Below are 19,392 nucleotides of genomic sequence, written 5' to 3' on the forward strand. Positions count from 1 at the left end.
TGTTAGGGGCCATATGTATGTGTGGCTTCAGCAGTGCTTGGCAAAAATGTCCCTGTGTACTTGAACTCTTGATTGGCTGAATGAAAAAGGTCAGTGATGTCTCCCGCTAAAGCATTTATAGGAGCAAGGCACATTTTCCAGTTTGGTAAAAGAGGAGGTCAACCTTTGCATGTGGGTCTCGTGAGAGGTTTCCAACTCGTTCCAGTGACAGGGCCTGGATTCTTAGAACGTCTGCCTGGTGACTTACCAGCTTGAATTTCTCAGGCCTGCCCGCCAGGCTCTCCTAGTCTGACGCAGAACATGTCACCAACTTCGTGGCTACCATCTCCATTAGAGGCATCAGTTGCTTCAGATGCTCACTCCTGATGGAAGCCAAGGGTCATAGTCCCAAGTCCATACTTTCTCTCCTCTCTCAGTGACAATCCAGTCCCAGTAGAACGGTGACCCTGGGACTCGAGCTGTGTTCAGAGTCACCTCTTTTCGCTTTGATGTGCTCACTTTGCCTGATTTGAATCCACTCAGTCTTCCTCTTTCTCTGGCACATTCAATGCTTTGGGTTCAGTTCGTCTTGCTACCCAATTCCCTTCAGGGCCGACCATTTCCAAACCTTCAGCCCTCACTCCCTTTCTCCCAATCCCACTCCAGCCTCACCTACTCCACAGACCTTTCCAGGGGACGTTCAGCTGCTGCCCTTCTCTGTCCTCCCATGGACATACATTACCTTCTTCAGTTGCAGCTGAGGTGTCTTCACATTGCACTGTTTTCTCTAGTGTGTTTGTTCACGTGTCTTATTTTTGGCTTTCTTTATTAGCTGGAAGGGCCCTGGTACGCCCACATCCCTCTCCAGAGAGTTCTGTCTGGTGATTGCACACTTGAGGCCAGGAGAATTGCCATGTAAGGTCTGAGTGTCCACCTCTAGCTCTTTCTTGCCTCTTAAAGAAACAAAGTACAGGGGCCGGGCACAGTGGCTCATGCCTGTAATCCCAGCACTTTGGGAGGCCGAGGCAGGAGGATAGCTTGAGCTCAGGCATTCGAGACCAGCCTGGGCAACATGGCGAAACCTCATCTCTACTAAAAACACAAAAACTAGCCAGGTGTGGTAGCACGTGCCTGTAATCCCAGCTACTTGGGAGGCTGGGACACGAGAATCACTTGAACCTGGGAGGCGGAGGTCGCAGTGAGCCGAGATCATGGCACTGCACTTCAGCCTGGGTGACAGAGCAAGACCCTGTCTCAAAAATATAAAATTAAATTTAAAAATAATAAAATAAAATAAAATAAACAAAATACAGGGATGGGGGTGTGTGTTGATCCATGTGGCACCTCTTCATTGACAGTGAGACTGCAACAATCCCTTGATCCAGAAATAATCCCTGCTTCTTGCCCCTACATCACAATTTACAATATGGCACAATTATTCTGTAGCATTTGCATGTTAAATGGGCAAGAAAACTTAAAAAAGAATTCATTGAATGTCTCTGGTTAGAAAACAAAGACTCACCTCCTTTGTCAGAGAAGTGACCTTTAGAAACCAGGCTTGCAGATGATACAAGATAAACTAAGATAAACTTAACACCTGCAGTTTACACTGACATTCACATTTGCTAGCCTTAGGGACTCTCTCCAATGTTGTGAGGCTTTTCACATCACTTGAAAAGGAGCAAGAAAGACCTAGAATTCTTGAGTTTCATTAGGAACCTCCAGGGATGGAGGGGGCTGAGTATTTCTATCAGCCTGGTGGCTTGGAGCCCTGAGCTAGTGGCCCTCAAATATTTTAAGGTCAATTTGTGTCTGTCCTGAACCTCATTCACATGCAAATTCTTTTTAAATAGAAATTTGTAAATGGCGTGCACACCTCTAAGAGCGCTGTAGCTACTTGTCCAGTGTCTTGCCTTCTTTCTGAGTTACTGTTGGAGCCACGGCCAAAATTAGAGAGGCGTTTTCTGTAATGCTGAGAAAAGCAGGAAGCGGTGAGAGGCTTGTAGCAGAACACGCAAAACTGTTTGGCGGTGGGCCCCCCTCCACCTCCCACCCACCGCTCTGTAATTTCCCCAGGCAAGGCTGAAGGAGTCTTTCTTGGAAAACCCCTGATAACATTGCTACACAAAGGTTGGGAGAGTCCCTGACGGCCTGTGAGGGACCATGTGGGGCTGGGGGTGGATAGGGGAGCTTGACTCTGCAGTCCCCAGGGCAGTCTGAGTCCCCAGTGCCTGGCGTGGGTGAGCTCAGGGCTGCTCCGTGTGGGGGCATCCAGGCCTGGCTGCTGATGCCCTGTGGCTGAGGACACCTCCATCTGCATGAGCCAGTTTGGAGGTCCAGCTTGCCCCCCAGGCAGTGGAGGCCAGTAAGGGCTTCTCCCCAGATTGACCGCTCAGATCGAATTGGTCCAGGTGTTGAGCCAGAATTGGCCCCATTTTCTGCTAATTTCCATTCCCTGATTGTGCTGCCTGCTACAGGAGTGATTTTGGATTTGGGCTGACCTGGTAGACTTCTGAAAGACAGTGCTCTGGGTTCAAGTTGTCCTCAGGTAAGTTATTACCTAATTGCGTCCAGCATCATCCCGTTCCAAACCCTCACTCCCTCTTCATCCTTTCCCACTCCAGCCTTATCTTCTCCACGGTCCCTCTGCAGCTTGCGTCCAGCAGCTGGACTCTTCTAAGAGCGTGGTATCAGTGCAAGATGCTATTTGGTGCTTCCTAGGTAGATACTGTAGTAAGTCCAGGTTTTATGGGCCTGATGCTGGGGTGCCTGCTATGAGAAAGAACACAGAATTACAACACAATTTACATTACCCCCACACCCACCTCTAGGAGGGGTTAGAATGTGAACTGCTGGCAGACTGAACCCACTGCAGTTCAAATCCCTTACTTTGTCAAATTTAAGAAAAGCTGTAATAATGATTATCTGTTGCTAAGGCACCTCTCAATACCATGAGTGGCCTGTGTAGGTGAAGCGTCTTTAGGCCTAGTCATCACCAAGGCATGGAGGGGTCCGTGTCATAGCTAGTAACATGGTTCTAGAACATTTCAGAAGCACCAACACCATGCTTTGGCCATGGCATTTATTTTAAAATAGTATCCCCATATGTGATAGCAATACTAGAGGAAATACGTAACAGAAGGGATCTTCCCACATTCCGTCATTCTGGCAAAACAGCTGCTCTCTTCTCAGTACGAATGCATGTTTTTAAACAGTTGTAATGACAACCTTGGAGTGAGGAAGGCCTTTCTAAGAAAGACACAAAAACCTGGAAAAGATTGACACACATAAAAATAAAATAATGTGGGCAATGCATTTCCAAGTCTAAAGACAAATGGAAATGTGGGAAAATATTTGCAACTCGTATCGTAGACAAGGAGCTAATTTTCCTAATTTATAAAGAACTCCTATAAATCAATAACAAAAAGACCAATAGTTCAAAAGGATTAAAATATATTAATAAAAGTTTTCAGACAAGGGAATACAAACAGCTTTTAAGCACATGAAATATGTAAGAGCTATGCTGAAATTTTTAAAGAGCAGGGTTTTTTTAAATTTTATTTTTATTTTTTGAGACAGAGTTTCATTCTGTGGCCCAGGCTGGAGTACAGTGTCGCGATCTCTCAGCTCACTGCAACCTCCATCTCCCGGATTCAAGCAATTATCCTGCCTCAGCCTCCTGAGTAGCTGGGATCACAGGCACCTGCCACCACTCCCAGCTAAGAGCAGGGTTTTTTGTTAACGTAGGAAATCTGAAGGCCCAAATTCTTTGTGGAAGAAGAATAAAACTGGACTACTCACTCTGTCTGAAGGAAAGATCTGTTAGAAAGCTAGAGGAATTAATACGGTGTGATGTTTGCACACGAATGGACAGATCAGTGTAAAAAAAGACATTGCTAACTTAAAAATCACACAATCTATAAGTTTGGAAAAGGAGACTTGATGGTTACAGCCATCAACGTGGCCATCCCTTAGGCCAGGAAGCTTGCCTTTGGCCAAAGCCAGAGACAGGCACCCTGAAGGAGAGATTAGGGCAGCAGCTTTGTGCTAAATGGGTTGGATAAACATGCATATTCAACAGGTTATAGGAGGAGCTAGGAGTATTCATGAGGTGGTCCTGATGCATGTGTGCTGAACCCACATGTACGTAACATACAACTTATGTCTACCTTGGGGTGGAGACTGAACATTTAAATGTATTACAGTCAGGCCCTATACGTCAAAAGGTATTTTCAGGACATGAAGGGATTCAAGTGCGCAGCCTCTGTAAACCAGCCAGAGCCAGTGCTGTAGTTGTGGCTGGTGGAACAGGCGTTCAGTTACTCAGCCTTGGTGAGCTGGATGGGTTGTAATTGCTTTAATATTCCTTATTTCAAGGCTGGAGCTTGTTTAGCTGCTAGAGAAAGAGAAAAACCTTGTGGCAGTTACAACATAGTTCATTCTTTTTTCTTTTTCTTTTTTTTTTGAGATGGAGTCTCGCTCTGTTGCCCAGGCTGGAGTGTGCAGTGGTGCATCTTGGCTCACTGCAACCTCCGCCTCCCCAGTTCAAGCAATTCTCCTGCCTCAGCCTCCCAAGTAGCTGGGACTACAGGCGCCCGGCCACCGTGCCTGCATAATTATTTGTATTTTTAGTAGAGACAGGGTTTCACCGTGTTAGCCAGCATAGTATCAATCTGCTGACCTAGTGATCTGCCCGCCTCGGCCTCCCAAAGTGCTGGGATTATAGGCGTGAGCCACCATGCCCGGCCAGTTCATTCTTTAAGTGGAGCGGGTATGTGACTTAACCCTTGTCTGGCATGGCCTTAGGTCCTGTTTATAATTTGGTATTTTATTGCCACAAACAGTCTATTCTGTGAGTCTTATGATCTCTATTTTAACATTAGTGTTGGTCAGTTTTTGTGTCCAAACCCTAAAAGGAAGAGAGTTTAATGAGGCGTGTCTGACCACCTGTCCCATCATGGAACTTAGTTTTTAAGGTGTTTCTGGGGTCTCCTTGGCCAAGAGGGGGTTTGTTCAGTCATTAAGGGGTTTAGAATTTTATTTTTAGTTCCCAAATATAGGGTCTAGGAACAGTTATGTATGGTTATTTGTATGGATACTTGATTTATGCAAAAAAGATACTATAGTACAGAGGGAACATTTTCTTCCCTCAATAAATGAGGAATAAATTTTCTATCCATATAGAAAATAGTTCATCTGACTCCCACCTCCTTTCAAACTCAGAATGAATTGCAGTTCTAAATGCAAAAGGCACAAACAACAAGACTTTGAAAAATAGAATATTTTTATGACCTTGGAGCAGGCAAACATTTCTTAATCAGGACACAAAAGGTGCAAAAAGGGGAAATGTTGATAAGTAGGACTCTATTAAGACTGAGCATTTCTGTTCCTCCGAGGATAACATTATGAGATTTAAAAGGTAACCTCAGAATGGAAGGAGATATTTGCAATACATAAATCTGACAAAGAACTCTTAATCAAAATATACAAAGAGCTCTTACAAATCAATAGGACAAGACAAAAAAAAAATCAATGTGAAGCATTGGCACTGCCCAGAAAAGGAAATCCAAATGTCCACGAGCAAAAAGAGATGTTCAGCTTCATTAGTCACCGGGGAAAACCACAAGGTGATATCCTCATGTACAGCCACAAAATTGGCCAAAGTGAAAAAAATCCCAAAACTGACAAGGGCCAGTGTTGGTGAGGGTGTGGAGCAGCCAACCTCCATTCACTGCTGGTGGAGGGTACGCACTGGTGCAGCCAACCTCGAGGCTGTTTGGCAGTTTCCACTAAAGCTGAGCACACACCTGCCCTGTGACTAGGAGAAACAGTGTCTGGAAGGAATCAAGAACGTTACGTGAATGGGTTCACTTTGTGCATGCCTCAGTATGTAGGATATACTTCAATAAAAAGTTTAAAAAAAAAGAGTAACAAAAAAATCAAACTTTGCAGAAGTTTCAGAAATGTTTTAAAAATGTGGTAACACTTGTGTAGGGAAATAGGCATTCCCATATATTGCTTAGTATAAATAGTTTAAACAAAAACACTGGTCACTACCCACTAATATTTAAAATGGGAGTTTAAAATGATGCACCAACTGAGAAAGGTCATTTGGCATTCTCCATCAACGTAACAAATGCAGTTTGACCCCTAGTTACCTCTAGAGAGACTTGTGCAAAATGATGTTGAGGAAGAGTCCAACTCTGTAAAATATTTGAAGAGATTTATTCTGAGCCAAATATGAGTGACTGTGGCCTGTAACATGGCCCTCAGGAGATCCTGAGAACTTGTGCCCAAGGTAGTCGCGGCACAGCTTGGTTTTACTTTTTTTTTTTTTTTTTTTTGAGACTGAGCTTCGCTCTTATTGCCCAGGCTGGAGTGCAATGGCACGATCTTGGCTCACTGCAACCTCCGCCTCCCAGGTTCAAGCGATTCTCCTGCCTCAGCCTCCGTAGTAGCTGGGATTACAGGCAAGTGCTGCCACACCTGGCTAATTTTCCTTTTTTACTAGAGACGGGATTTCTCCATGTTGGTCAGGCTGGTCTCCAACTCCCGACCTCAGGTGATCTGCCCACCTCAGCCTCCCAAAGTGCTGGGATGACAGGTGTGAGCCACTGCGCCGGCCGGTTTTACACATTTTTAGAGACATGAGACATCAATCAAGTGCATTTGAGATGTACATTGGTGTGGTCTAGAAAGGCGAGACAACTTGAAGGGGTTGGGGAAAGTGGGGGGCCCTTCCAGTTACATGTAGATTTAAAAGTTTTCTAATTATCAATTGGTTGAAAGAGTTTATCTAAAGACCTGGAATCAATAGAAAGCAATTGTCTGGGTTGAGATAAGGGATTGTGGAGACCAAGGTTCTTATTATGCAGATGAAACCTCCAGGGTAGGAGGCTTCAGAGAGAATAGATTGTGAATGTTTCTTATCAGACTTAAAAAGGTGCCAGACTCTTAGTTGACTCTCTGTTGGATCAGGGAAAAGGTCTGGAAAAGGGAAAGGGCATTCTTTATAGAATGTAGATTTTTCCCCACAAGAGATGACTTTGCAGGGCAATTTCAAGATATGGCAAGAAAATATATTTGGGGTTAAAATATTTTGGTTTCCTTCCTTGTTACGTGATGTTATGCCAGAGTCAGGTTGGAAAGTAAGACACCACGTTATATAGGGTTAAATAAAATCCCTCTGATGAGACTTTATGGTTTGTAGAGTGTGACTCTCCAGGCCCCTTAAGTAGGAATTTGGGCAAAAGAAGAAAAACAGTCAGCGTTTAGTCTTCAGTGATGTCACTTTGTGTGTAAAGCAAAACTTTGAAAACAACTTCAAATGTCTCCTGTTAACTTAGGAAGATTCATTGAATAGTTCTTCATTTTGCCCCTACGTGGGAAGAGGAGCTGAGCTCGGTGTGTATAGTATGGTTTTTGGGATAGATTTCCTGTAATCATAAATGTCTTGATTCTCTGGGTTCTTTCCAGTCACTAAAGGCTATCGTGAGTGTTAATAATTTTGAAAATAGATTAGTTGTGTAAATGAAAATATGTAAGCCAAGCAACTTGGAAAGGAGTGTTTGAAAAATTTAACATATATGCGTGTGTTATGTTGCTAAAAAGATTTTCCCTTCCTTGTAAAATGACAGAATTTTCAGAGATATAAATTGACTATTTTTGAAATTAAAAAAATCATTCTTATATAAGGTTTGGTCACAAGAAATTGCATTGTTTTAAAATTTTTTAAAAAGTCATCTGAGGAGCAACAGAACATTACATCTTGCAGAAGATTTGAAAAGCATTTGGTGGACATGCATTTGCTGAATTGTCCCCAGGGAAGATCTCGGGGAAAGCACTGACTATAAATCTAGGCTGCAGTTAGTTTCTGTTGACAAATTTAGCCCTATTTGCTACATTGAAAATTTGTCTTCAGTACCCCCTTGTATTTGCCTCTGGATTGTGTGCGGTGAAATGCCCATTTTCATATGTTAAACTTCCCCAGGGAAGGGTTGAATCATGAAAGGCAGAGCTGGGAGGGGTGTAGATTGCTCTGGGGGGTTCTACCTGGTGCCAGTTCTGTGACAGAGGGCTGGGAGCTGGGGCTGGTCTCGGGAAGTCCCACCCTCCTGCTTCTCCTCTTTGGGTTAGACGACACTAGCTTGATCACTGGAGGAAGAACATCTCCATCTCCTTGTTCTTCCTGGGGCCCAAACCAGGGGGTGCTTATCTGGTCCAATGGTGAGGCACAAGCACAGAGGGAGGTGAGGGCTGGAGCGTGGGCCAGGTGCCTCCCTGAAGGCCGGGTCTTCCATCTTTCTCATCATTGTGGGCTTCAGGAACAGGGTTTTAAACTTTTGGTTCAGAGCCATTAGTGGGAAGTGACCAGTGTTTTTGTTTTTGTTTTTTTAATGTGTGGGAGAGCAGGGCAGAGTAAACACCAGTGCGTTCTGCCTGTGGGAAGTCCGTGTTTTGAGCCTTCTGTCCTTGGCGGACAGCCATGTCTGGAGGTGCCGGCTGACAGGCAACATGCATTTCTTTCTTTCTTTCCCTTTCCTTCTTTCTTTCTTTCTTTCTTTCTTTCTTTCTTTCTTTCTTTCTTTCTTTCTTTCTTTCTTTCTTTCTTTCTCTTTCTTTCCTTCCTTCCTTCCTTCCTTCCTTCCTTCCTTCCTTCTTTCCTTTTTTTTTTTTTTTGACGGAGTCAAACTTCAGACTCACCTGAGACTCACCCTCTGTCGCCAGGCTGGACTGCAGTGGCGCGATCTCGGCTCACTGCAACCTCTGCATCCCGGGTCCCGGTTCAAGAATTCTGTCATCTCAGCCTCCCAAATAGCTGGGATTACAGACTCGTGCCACCATATCCAGCTAACTTTTGTATTTTTAGTAGAGACGGAGTTTCACCATGTTGGCCAGGCTGGTCTTGAACTCCTGACCTTGTGATCTGCCCACCTCGGCCTCCCGAAGTAAGATGCAATTCTTTATGGGGCCAGAGAGAAGTTCAAAAGCCACTGTTCTAGAAAGAGTTCTCCCTGGCATTTTATTGAAGCAATTGCAAGTTTGAAGTCAGTGCTAGCAGTGTTTGGTAGTCAGGCCACCAGTGAGAACTCAGCTTCATCATTCCAGAAGCCTCTGTGCTTTGCTCCCCTCCATGGAAGAGCCTCACCAGTGAGCCATTTGGGTTCTCTTAAAATGAGACAGAACATCATTGCTTGGTGCTGATCAAGGAACACAACTCTGTCCTTCCTCCCAAGGAAGCAGTCGCCATAGGCTGGCACAGACTGGTGGGGTCAGCCCTGCATGGTGAACAGTATGGGTATCCACCCAGTGCCCCCGCCCAGAGGCCTGTCATCAAGAGAGATCAGCCTCTGAGCAGCCAGTTCAGGGGACATTGGTCATTGAGGAGATGAGGTGCCACTGCCACTTCCCCACTCTGCACCTGGGTGGCCTCCCAGCTCCCACCTCCTTCTTTACCCTCCAGACCTAATCCATTCCCCACTGGGTGTGTCAGACCACAAAGCCTCCTGCTTAAAGCCTTTCGCAGGCTCGCCACTGCTCCTAATGCCTCCTGGTGAACTCCTTGCTGCTGTCCACATGGTCAGCTCCCCTGGCCCCTTCTGACCTGCTCACTGTCTCCCCAGCTGCCCACCCAACCCCACGCCAGCTCATGCCTCCTGAGCAGCTCTGCCACACTGCTTCTGCACACTTCTCCTCACCTTTGCATGCCCGGCTCCTGGTCACCTGCATTTCAGCTACACAGTGCCTCTTTAGAGAGCTTCCCTTCTCCCATCACTCCTGAAGTCCTGTCCTCTCACTGACTTGTTGTCCTGTTGACGCCCTCTTCACTGTTCTGGCTGACTATGGCTGCATTTAAAAGCACCTCAAAGCTCAGTGGCTTAGAACAACAATTTGTTATTCTCTCCCATGGTGCTGCGGGTAGATTGGGCTTGGCCACACCATCCTCACAATGGTGAGGCTTCGGATCCAATCAGACGGTGCCCAGACCTGGAGTCTCTGAAGCCTCTGCTGAGCGGATGTCCAAGATGGTGCCTTCATCTACGTGCCTGGCCAAAGATGTTGGCTTTCAGCTGTCCTCTCGGCCTGGGATCTCAGGAGTGCCCATATGAGCCCTCTCCACTCAGCCTCTCCTAGCATGGTGGCCGGGTCCCAAGAGGGAGCATCCCAAGGGCCAGGTCCCAAGAGTTGACAAGGAGCTGCAAGGCCTCTGGATAGCCTGGGCTTGGAAGAATCAGAACTTGTACTAGTTGACAAAGTCACAGAGGTTGGCCCAGATTCAAGTGGGAGAGATGAGGCCCTTGAAAGGGACTGGCAAGGCCACACCCCGGAAGAGACTGTGGGATGCTGGATGTTGTTCAGCCGTCTTTGGAAAATGCAACCTGCCGCTTCAGACTCACCTGAGGTCATTGCTTCCACTTCTTCCACTTCTTTTTGTTTCTTTCCTTCTTTCTCTCTCTCTCTCTCTCTCTCTCTTTCTTTCTTTCTTTCTTTCCTTCCTTCTTTCTTTTCTTTTCTTTCTCTCTTTCTCTCTTTCTTTCTTTCGCCCACTCCAGTGGATTGGAAGCAAGAGCCTTGTCTAAATAACCCACAGTTGGGTTCCATCACCCGGAACATCCATGCTAAAGTGGAAAAAAAAAAACCATGAAACTTTCCTGTTGAGTTTGACAGGGATATAAACTCTATCTGATTAATATCAAAGCTATACGTCTCTCGGCCTTAGTGCCATCTTCTTGGAAACCTCTGCACCGCAAGAGCCAAGTGGAGAAAGAAGCAAAAGTGCAGACTGAAGCTCAAAGGAAGAAAGATGAGGCAGAGGTCCAAGTAAACCGCTAGGTTTTTGCACCCATGGAGGTGCCAGGAGCAGAAACATGAATGCCAGAGGCTGGGGATGCTGGTACAAGTTGTTGGACTGCATGCTACTGTCTAGAGCTTGTTTCAATGCATCTAGAACTTCATCGCCATCTGATTGCCAAGACCACCTCTGAGACCCACCTTGCTCATGTCCATAACTGTCCATGTTAGTCCTTTGCCCTGGACCTGTGACACTCTGGACTATTTCTGTGTTCACTTGTGGCCGAGTATAACAACCATAGACTGAATCACCTCTTCTGCTGTCTTAGCTGAAGAAGCAATACGTTTGGAAGGAGAAGCCTAAGTAGCCGGGATTGCTGTTAAATATTTAGGAGCAGACTGTGTCTGTATCCTCATTCATTCTTTTCATTCAACGCATAGTAAATGACATTCCTACCACATGCCAGTAACAGCACTGGGTTCTAGGGATTAAAACAAATGTGAAAGAGCCCCTTTCCCGCCCCTGTTCTCTCTGTTGGTGAATCTCATGTGACCTCCAGTAGTGACATTACTTACCCTTTATCAAGCATGTGCTCCATGCCAGGCATTGCACTGAGATGGGCATGCACCTTGACACTGGTTTTTTGAATTCTGACAACGAGCTTGTCAGTTGGTTGTCAACATTTCTTTATAGACATGGATCGTGGCCTTTAGAGAGGTTGAGTGATGAGCTCAGAAATCTACAGCTCATTTTCTTTACGATTACAGCATGCTGCCACCAAGTACTGGTACCCTCGTCAATGGTAGCTGTTAGTGTTATCGGGCCTGCTGAAGTCATGTGGCCTCTGCTGCTACCCTGGGCCATGCACGCCATGTTCGCATGGTGGCCTGGTGGGGGTCCCGTGGGCAGTAGGTCCAGTGCGAACTCATCTTATTTCAACAGTTAAGAGTCAAAAGAAAAGAGTCCGAAAAGGAAATCCGACCTATGACTAAGAAGTCCACAAAGTCCGTCAGGGGCTTTGTGTGAAAAACTAACCTGCTTAGTGTCAAGCTTGTTTATTCTTGGCTAAAAATGACTTCCTGTTTCTAAGAAAAGAGGCCTCTGGTGGATAGAAAATATTTCTTACAAAACAACTTTTGCTGAGCTCAGGCCTAGTGACTCAATGCCATGTGGATTATATTTCCTATAAAATGCTCCGGGCTGAAAAATCAAGGGTAAAAGTATTGGACAGGGGCTTCTGGAAGTGGGTTGTCCCCAGTGTAGACAGGGCTGTTTCCCCACACTCCTTCCTGGGGAGATGGAGTGCCCGGTCGGGGGAGTCCAGGTATCGAGGATGAGAGGCCTTGCTTTCCCTTTGCTCTGGGGGCCTGGGGTTGTCTTCATCTGCTAGGGTCTCTGCAAGGAGCACCATGGACCATTCAAGGCAGCTTAAACAACCACGTCACAGCTTAAACATTCATTGTTGATTGATGCTGCAGGTGAGATCAGGTAGGGGCTGGGGCTCTTACTGAACTTGCACCCTGGCCTCTTCCCCTTCCCTGCCCCGCACCTCTCCCTCCATTTGTGCTATCCAGGAGCAAACCCTTTAGAAATCACATGAATCCATGCTTGAGCTCTGCTTCCAGGAGCTGGATTTATGGCACGAGCGTGATGCCGGGCACAGAGTAGGTGTGCAGGAAGTTCCTGTGAGTGAACGAGGAGGGGCACTTGCTCTCTCAGACACCAGGCAAGCTTCTCCCCACATGAGAGCTCTCGGATTCCCCACAGGTCCTGCAGGTGAGCAGTTTGTCCTCACATTACCAAGGAGGGGTAAAGGAAAGGCGAGCCATTTGGCCAGGCTGTGGCAGGCCAGGGATCTCAACACAGGTCTGTGTCACCACACAAGCTGTATAGCTGTCCCCATGGCCTAGGTGAGGGACTTCACCTCCTTGTGCCTTGGATTTCTCATCTGTAAATTGGGAGCATTGTTTGTTTGTGACGATTTAGTGCAGAACACATAGCCCAGCAGTGACTGCTAGCCCTGAGCGATGGCTCAGCATGCTGGGGAGGACTAGACCAATACCTCTGTACACACGCACACATATGCGCACACACGCCACTCACTACACACCCATGTACATACCTCCCATGCACACATGCATACACACACACAGCTACATCCACAATACACCCACATATGCATATGTATGCACATCCACACACACTACACACCCACACACATGCACAACCCCCATGTACATGCATGCACCTACACACCCATTCACACACCCTCATACATACACACATTCAGCCACATCCACACATACCTATGTACATACCCACATATATACATGCATGCACATACACTACGCATACACACACATACATGCACACAATGCATATACACTCATACACATGTGCACATAAAAGCACACCACAGAATGCACATGTACACATGATATGCAAGTACACAGTACACATATATATGCACACACATGCACACCTACATATCTCTATACACACATAAACACAGAGGCAGTCACTCAGAACACTGGCATGTGGGTTCAATTAATTCTGGCTCATGGCAATGTTGTTTGTTTAAGGAAGCTTACGGTGAAAAACAGTGTCACAAAGTCCCTGGGCTCCCTCCTCCCTCCCCGGCCAGAGCTACTGTTGGAGCACACGTGGGGCAGAAGCACAGCTCCATGCCCATGCCTCACAGAAGGTGAGCAGGCAGCTCTTTGGAGAACTCAAGGGTTCCCTGGGTGGCCCTGGGCATTGGGTCCCCTCTGTCAGTCCTTGCCACATGGCCATCCCCTCTTTGCTGGTTGCTGGGGACTCACATTGAGCACTGAGAAAAGCCCCTTTGCTCCACCCCTGTCTAGGGAATGCAGGGACTTTACTCCTGCTGGGGCATTTCAGGAGCCTCATGCAGGGGGAGAAACTCTGGTGGCTGCTCCCGCTGCCGGATCACAGTTGGTGCTGTAGTCCTCCAACCTGGCCTGGTCTAGAGCCTCATCTGGCTTTTTTGAAGTGCCATCTTCAGCTTGAAAACAGAGCCTGAGGCAAAGGCTCCTGTGATGACTGCAGGGAGTGGAAGCCCAGGAAAGCAGGGTGAGGGGCAGGGGCAGGGGCAGGGTGGGGTGTCCTAGGAGGACAAGCAGCCACATGGCCACAGGCACCTGTGCCTCTTGTGGGGCATTTCAGATAGGCTGAGAGAACAACTGGGCTTCAGAACAGCCCAGCAGTGGGGCAGGGGAGGGAGGGAATTCCCTACCAGGCATCTCTCACCTCATCAAGACCCCCATAGCATTAATTCTCCTACACTCACCCTGGGGAAGCCAGAGCCTGCTGGGTTCAATCTGGCTGAGGGGTCAGTGTGCAGGTGCGGTGGCCCCTCTCTGCTATTGGACACATGAATGGGCTCTGAGATCCCTAGTGACAGTGACATTGCTCTCAGGGACCAGGGAGGCATGGCATAGGTATAGATCCAAGGTGTCATGGTAACAGAAGCCCTCACAGGAGCGATGGGGAGCTATGGGGAATCAGAAGCCGTTGCCCTCACCTCCATTCACAAGCAGCAGTGTCCATAAGAACCATCTTGGTCCTAGTCTGGGAAGGTCAGGACCACCCCTTGAACCTCATTTCAAATAAGCATTTCCAGTGATGTGGATTCCTGGGGGTCACAGGTAAGACTGGTCCAAGGTCATTACTTGTACCCAGGTAATCCCCTATTCCCCTGGAAAGTGGGATGTTTTAGTCATCTATTTCTGCTTCACTAATTATACCCCAAAACACAATGGTTTGAAACAGTAGCACTTATTACCACCCAGTTTCTGCAAGTCAGGGATCTGGGCATATACAATGGTGCACAGGCTTACCTGGGTCCCCTGCTTCAGGGTCCCTTGTGGTGTTGACTGGGACTGTTGTAGTCTTTTTTTTTTTTTTTTTTTTTTTTTGAGATGGAGTTTTGCTCTTGTTGCCCAGGCTGGAGTGCAATGGTGCAATCTCGGCTCATCGCAACCTCTGCCTCCTGGGTTCAGGCGATTATCCTGCCTCAGCCTACTGAGTAGCTGGGATTACAGGCATGTGCCACCATGCCCGGTTAATTTTGCATTTTCAGTAGAGATGGGGTTTCTCCATTGTTGGTCAGTCTGGTCTCGAACTCCCGACCTCAGGTGATCCGCTCGCCTTGGCCTCCCAAAGTGCTGGGATTACAGGTGTGAGCCACCGTGCCTGGCCTGTTGTAGTCATTTTAAAGCTTGAATGGAGGAAGCTCTGTATCTCCGTCAGTTCAGGCTGCCATAACAAAACATAGCACAGACTTGGTGGCTTAAAAAATAGACATTTATTTCTTACAGTTCTGGAGGCTGGAAGTCTAAGATCATGGTGCTGGCAGATTCAGTGCATGTTGAGGCCCTGCTTCCTGGTTCATAGATGGCCATGTTGTCTCTGTGTCTTCTCATGACAGAAGAAATGAGAAAGCTTTCTGAGGCCTCTTTCATAAAGACACTTAATCCCATTCATAAAGACTCCCCCCTTATGATCTAATCACTTCCCAAAGGCTCTACCTCCTAAAACGATCACGTTGGCATTAAGATTTCAATGTGTGAATTTTGGGGAATGCAAAGATTCAGTCCATTGCATACTGCATCCTTACAAGCAGGTTCAATTCCTCCCAGCTTGTTGGACCGAGGGCCTTGGCTCCTCATTGGCTGTTGGTTGGAGGCTGTCCTTGGCTTCTTGCCCTTTGGATTTCTTCAGCATGACAGTTTGCTTCAACAAAGTGAGCATGTGAAGGAGAGCAAGCTCAAGCATGAGGAAAGTCACAGTGTTTCATAGCGCTGTCTTGAAAGTGGCCTCCCATCACCTTTGCTGTGTTTTGTTCATTAGAAGCTACTCACCAGGTTCAGCTTCCTACCTCCGCAAAGAGAAAGGGTCATTAGAGTGTAAACTCTAAGAGGTGGAGACCCCTGGGAACCATTTCGGGAGCTGCCTAACTTAGGCTGTTCCTGGTTCTTAATAATTTATGTCCTACAAGGTCCCCCCAAATCTCATCACATTACAGCACCAGCTCAAAGTCAAAAATCTCATCATTTAAATCAAGTCCAGGGGATGAGTGAGGCTCCTTAGATGAGGTTGCCTGAGTACAGATCCTCAAGTACAGCACTTTTCAGTCTTATACTCATGAACTCAAGACAAAAGTTATCTTCCCCTCACTCACTCTACATGCAATGGAGGGACAGGCATGGGATAAACAGTATAATCTTTTCTGTTCATAAAAGGGGAAATGGGAGGCACACAGTAGGCACTGATCCATAGCAATTCTGAAGTACAGCTGGGCAAACATTGGAATTTTTTTGGTTAGGTCTCAAGGCCTGGGAATCATTCTCTGTGGCTCTTGGCTCTACCCTCTGGGCTCCTACTTTTGTCCTTTTAGTATACTTACTTTTTTATGAAAGACAAAATGTGTTTGCCTCTGAGCAGTTCTCTCAGCCTCCTTCCTGCCAGTCAAACGTTGAGGTCCAATTGCCTCTTTTCATTTTGCCCTGGCTCTGTCCCTTTTAGTTCAAGCTGGAAGTGCTTTTGCTGATGTAGTTTTTTTCAGACAATTTGTGGGTTTTCTATGAATCTCACTGGAACCCACTTCATTAGATAAGTTAAACTGTGGCTTCAAAGCCACAGTTACCTATCTCTTTGAGATGTGTTCCTCTCTAATTTGGACTTCCGCTGAGAAAGGTTAGGGACAACACCCTTATGCTTTTTACAGACCCCATGACTCAATAGAGAGGAATTGTGGGTACACAGTTTTTTAAAAGGGCCCTTCAGGTGTCTCAATTGTACTCTGATATTATGACTGTTCTGAGATTTTAACAAAAGATTGCACAATCACATATTGCCTTTATTTCTAGACAATTTTGAATGTTGCTTAGATATTCTTAATTTTAGCATCTTTTGCTATTTGCAAAGGATGAGAATTTTCTGTGTCATCAAGTCTTTCTAACAGTTCTTTCTTCAGTTTCGCTTTCCCCTCTCACATTTTATTATAAGCAGCAAGAAGAACCAGGTAATGCCTTCAACATTTTCCTTGAAGTTCTTATCTAGACTACACAGTTTGCTAGGTCCAAGTTCTGCACTCCACATAACTGCAAGCAGCAGTGTAGCTAAACCTTTTGCCACTATGTGATGAGAATCCCCTTCCTCCAATTTTCTATAACATGTTCCTCACTTCCTCTTGAACCTTCACTGGCAGTGTTCCCAAAGCTGAGATTTCTGCTAACAATTTGTCCAAAGCAGTTTAGGCTTTCTGTATCACACACCTGAAAATCCATTCACTTTCATTCACTGTCCAGTTTTGCAGCGACTTCTGCATTTTCAGGCATTTTTTTTTTTTTTTTTTTTGAGACAGAGTTTCTCTCTGTTGCCTAGGCTGGAGTGCAATGGCAAAAACTTGGCTCACTGCAACCTCTGCCTCCCCAGTTCAAGCGATTTTCCTGTCTCAGCCTCCTGAGTAGCTGGGATTACAGGCGTGCACCACCACACCCAGCTAATTTTTCTATTTTTAGTAGGAATTGGGTTTCACCATGTTGGTCATGCTGGTCTCGAACTCCCGACCTCGTGATCTGCACGACTTGGCCTCCCGAAGTGCTGGGATTAAAGGTGTGAGCCACTGCACCTGGCCTCAGGCATTTTTTACCACAACATTACATTGATACTAAAATCTGTCTTTATTATCTATTGCTATATAACGTATTAACCCAAAACACTGTATCTTAAAACAATCATATCTATTATCTCAATGTCTGTAGCTCAGGAATCTGAGCAAAACTTAACTGGATCCTCTGCTTCAGGGTCTGGAACAGGCTACAGCCAAGGTGTCAGTCACAGCTCTGTCATCTCAAGGCTCGACTGGGGAGAGATCTGCTTCCAAACTCATGTGGCTTCTGGCTCATAGGCTGTTGAACAGAGGGTTTCAGTTCCTTGCCACATGGGACCCTCCAGCATGACAGCTTGCTTCATCAAAATGAGCAAGCTGAGAAGGCAAAAGACAGTGAAAGCAAGATTAAACTCAGTCTTTTACAAGGTGACCTTGGAAATGACATCCTGCCAGCTTCATCATATTTTATTAATGTTTATTCATTTTATTTATTTGTCATTCACTAGGTCCAGCTTATGTGCACACACATACATGCCCACACACAAACACACATACATACACTCACACACTCACACATACACACATATACGTACCTGCACACACATACACTCATATGCATTCATACACACACTCTCATGAACACATACACTCATACACCCATACACATATTTGCATACACACTCATTCATATACACACATATACTCATCTACACACATACATGCACACATACCCACATACATATACTCACACACACAGAAATATAGTCTCACACATACACTCATACACATACATATATGCACATTCCCATGTACATCCATACACATTTACACACACCACACACATTCATACACACATAGACACCCACACGCCCACACATGCATAATTACACACTTACATACCTACTCACATACACATACACACACACACATATTATATATATACACACACACTCACATACATACACACATATGGTCCCCCACACACGTGGTCACACAAAATGTGCGTAGATGCATGCATATATGGGGAAGGTATGAATTTTTGGAGCTAAGAATCATTGTGAGCCATTTCAGAAACTGCCACAGGGCCTAAGACATAAGAGGTCCCCATGGAGATGCGTCCTCTGCAGTTTTTGGGGCAGGAAGTGTATACTACTTTGTTTCATTTCTTTGGGGGAATGGAGCCTTCCCCATACCTGTGGCAGTAGCTGTGGAGGCTTCACAAGGCTTCATGTCCAAGAGGGCACCCTCTCCTGGCTGTAAGTTGGTGCTGGCCGTGGCTGGGAGCTCAGCCAGGGTTGTGCCACAGAAAGCCCCTCCTTGTGCCTCTGTGAGCCCTGGGCTTCCTCACAACATGGCAGCTGTTCTCTCAGAGCAAGTGTTTTGAGGGAGTGAGCCAGGCTAATGCCTTGGCAGGCGTGGCAGACCATGTCTGCTGAACCCTGTTGAGGGAGGCAGGCACAGAGTTTCCCTCAGGTTGGCAGCAGGACCTGGGTTCCTCCTCTTGAAGGGTGAGTGGCAAGTTCACAGTCAGAAGAACATCTGAGGTAGGGTAGGCTGCCAAGATCCGGTGGGGAATACACTCTTCCCTACTAGTAATGGAATGATGTAATCCCCCCAAATGAGTGAGCCGGTAACTCATTACTTTTGCTCCCAAAGAGCACATGTACAACCTACTAGGTGGGTTGGGGACTTGGACTCAGGAAGGCCTCTAAGGGCAGGGGTCTGGCCCCAGGGAAGTGTTGTGGGCAATTCTTTTAGGGACACAGAAAAATCAGAAAGAGTTTGGTCAGCACATGACCACACTCACCCCACTTCAGTGAAGGTAACTGACTCACCTCTGAGACTTACCTTCAGCCAGGGTGTTCAGGGCAGTGATTGACAAGTGGAGAGGTATCCTCAGGGGACACCAGGACATCGGGGTGAGTCACTGGGCAGAGCCATCAGAGTGATCCTGGTCTCCTCTACTCCCAGAGGTGCCAAGGCT

Source organism: Gorilla gorilla, chromosome 13 (assembly GCF_029281585.2).
Source record: "Gorilla gorilla gorilla isolate KB3781 chromosome 13, NHGRI_mGorGor1-v2.1_pri, whole genome shotgun sequence".
Classification (NCBI taxonomy): Eukaryota; Metazoa; Chordata; class Mammalia; order Primates; family Hominidae; genus Gorilla; species Gorilla gorilla.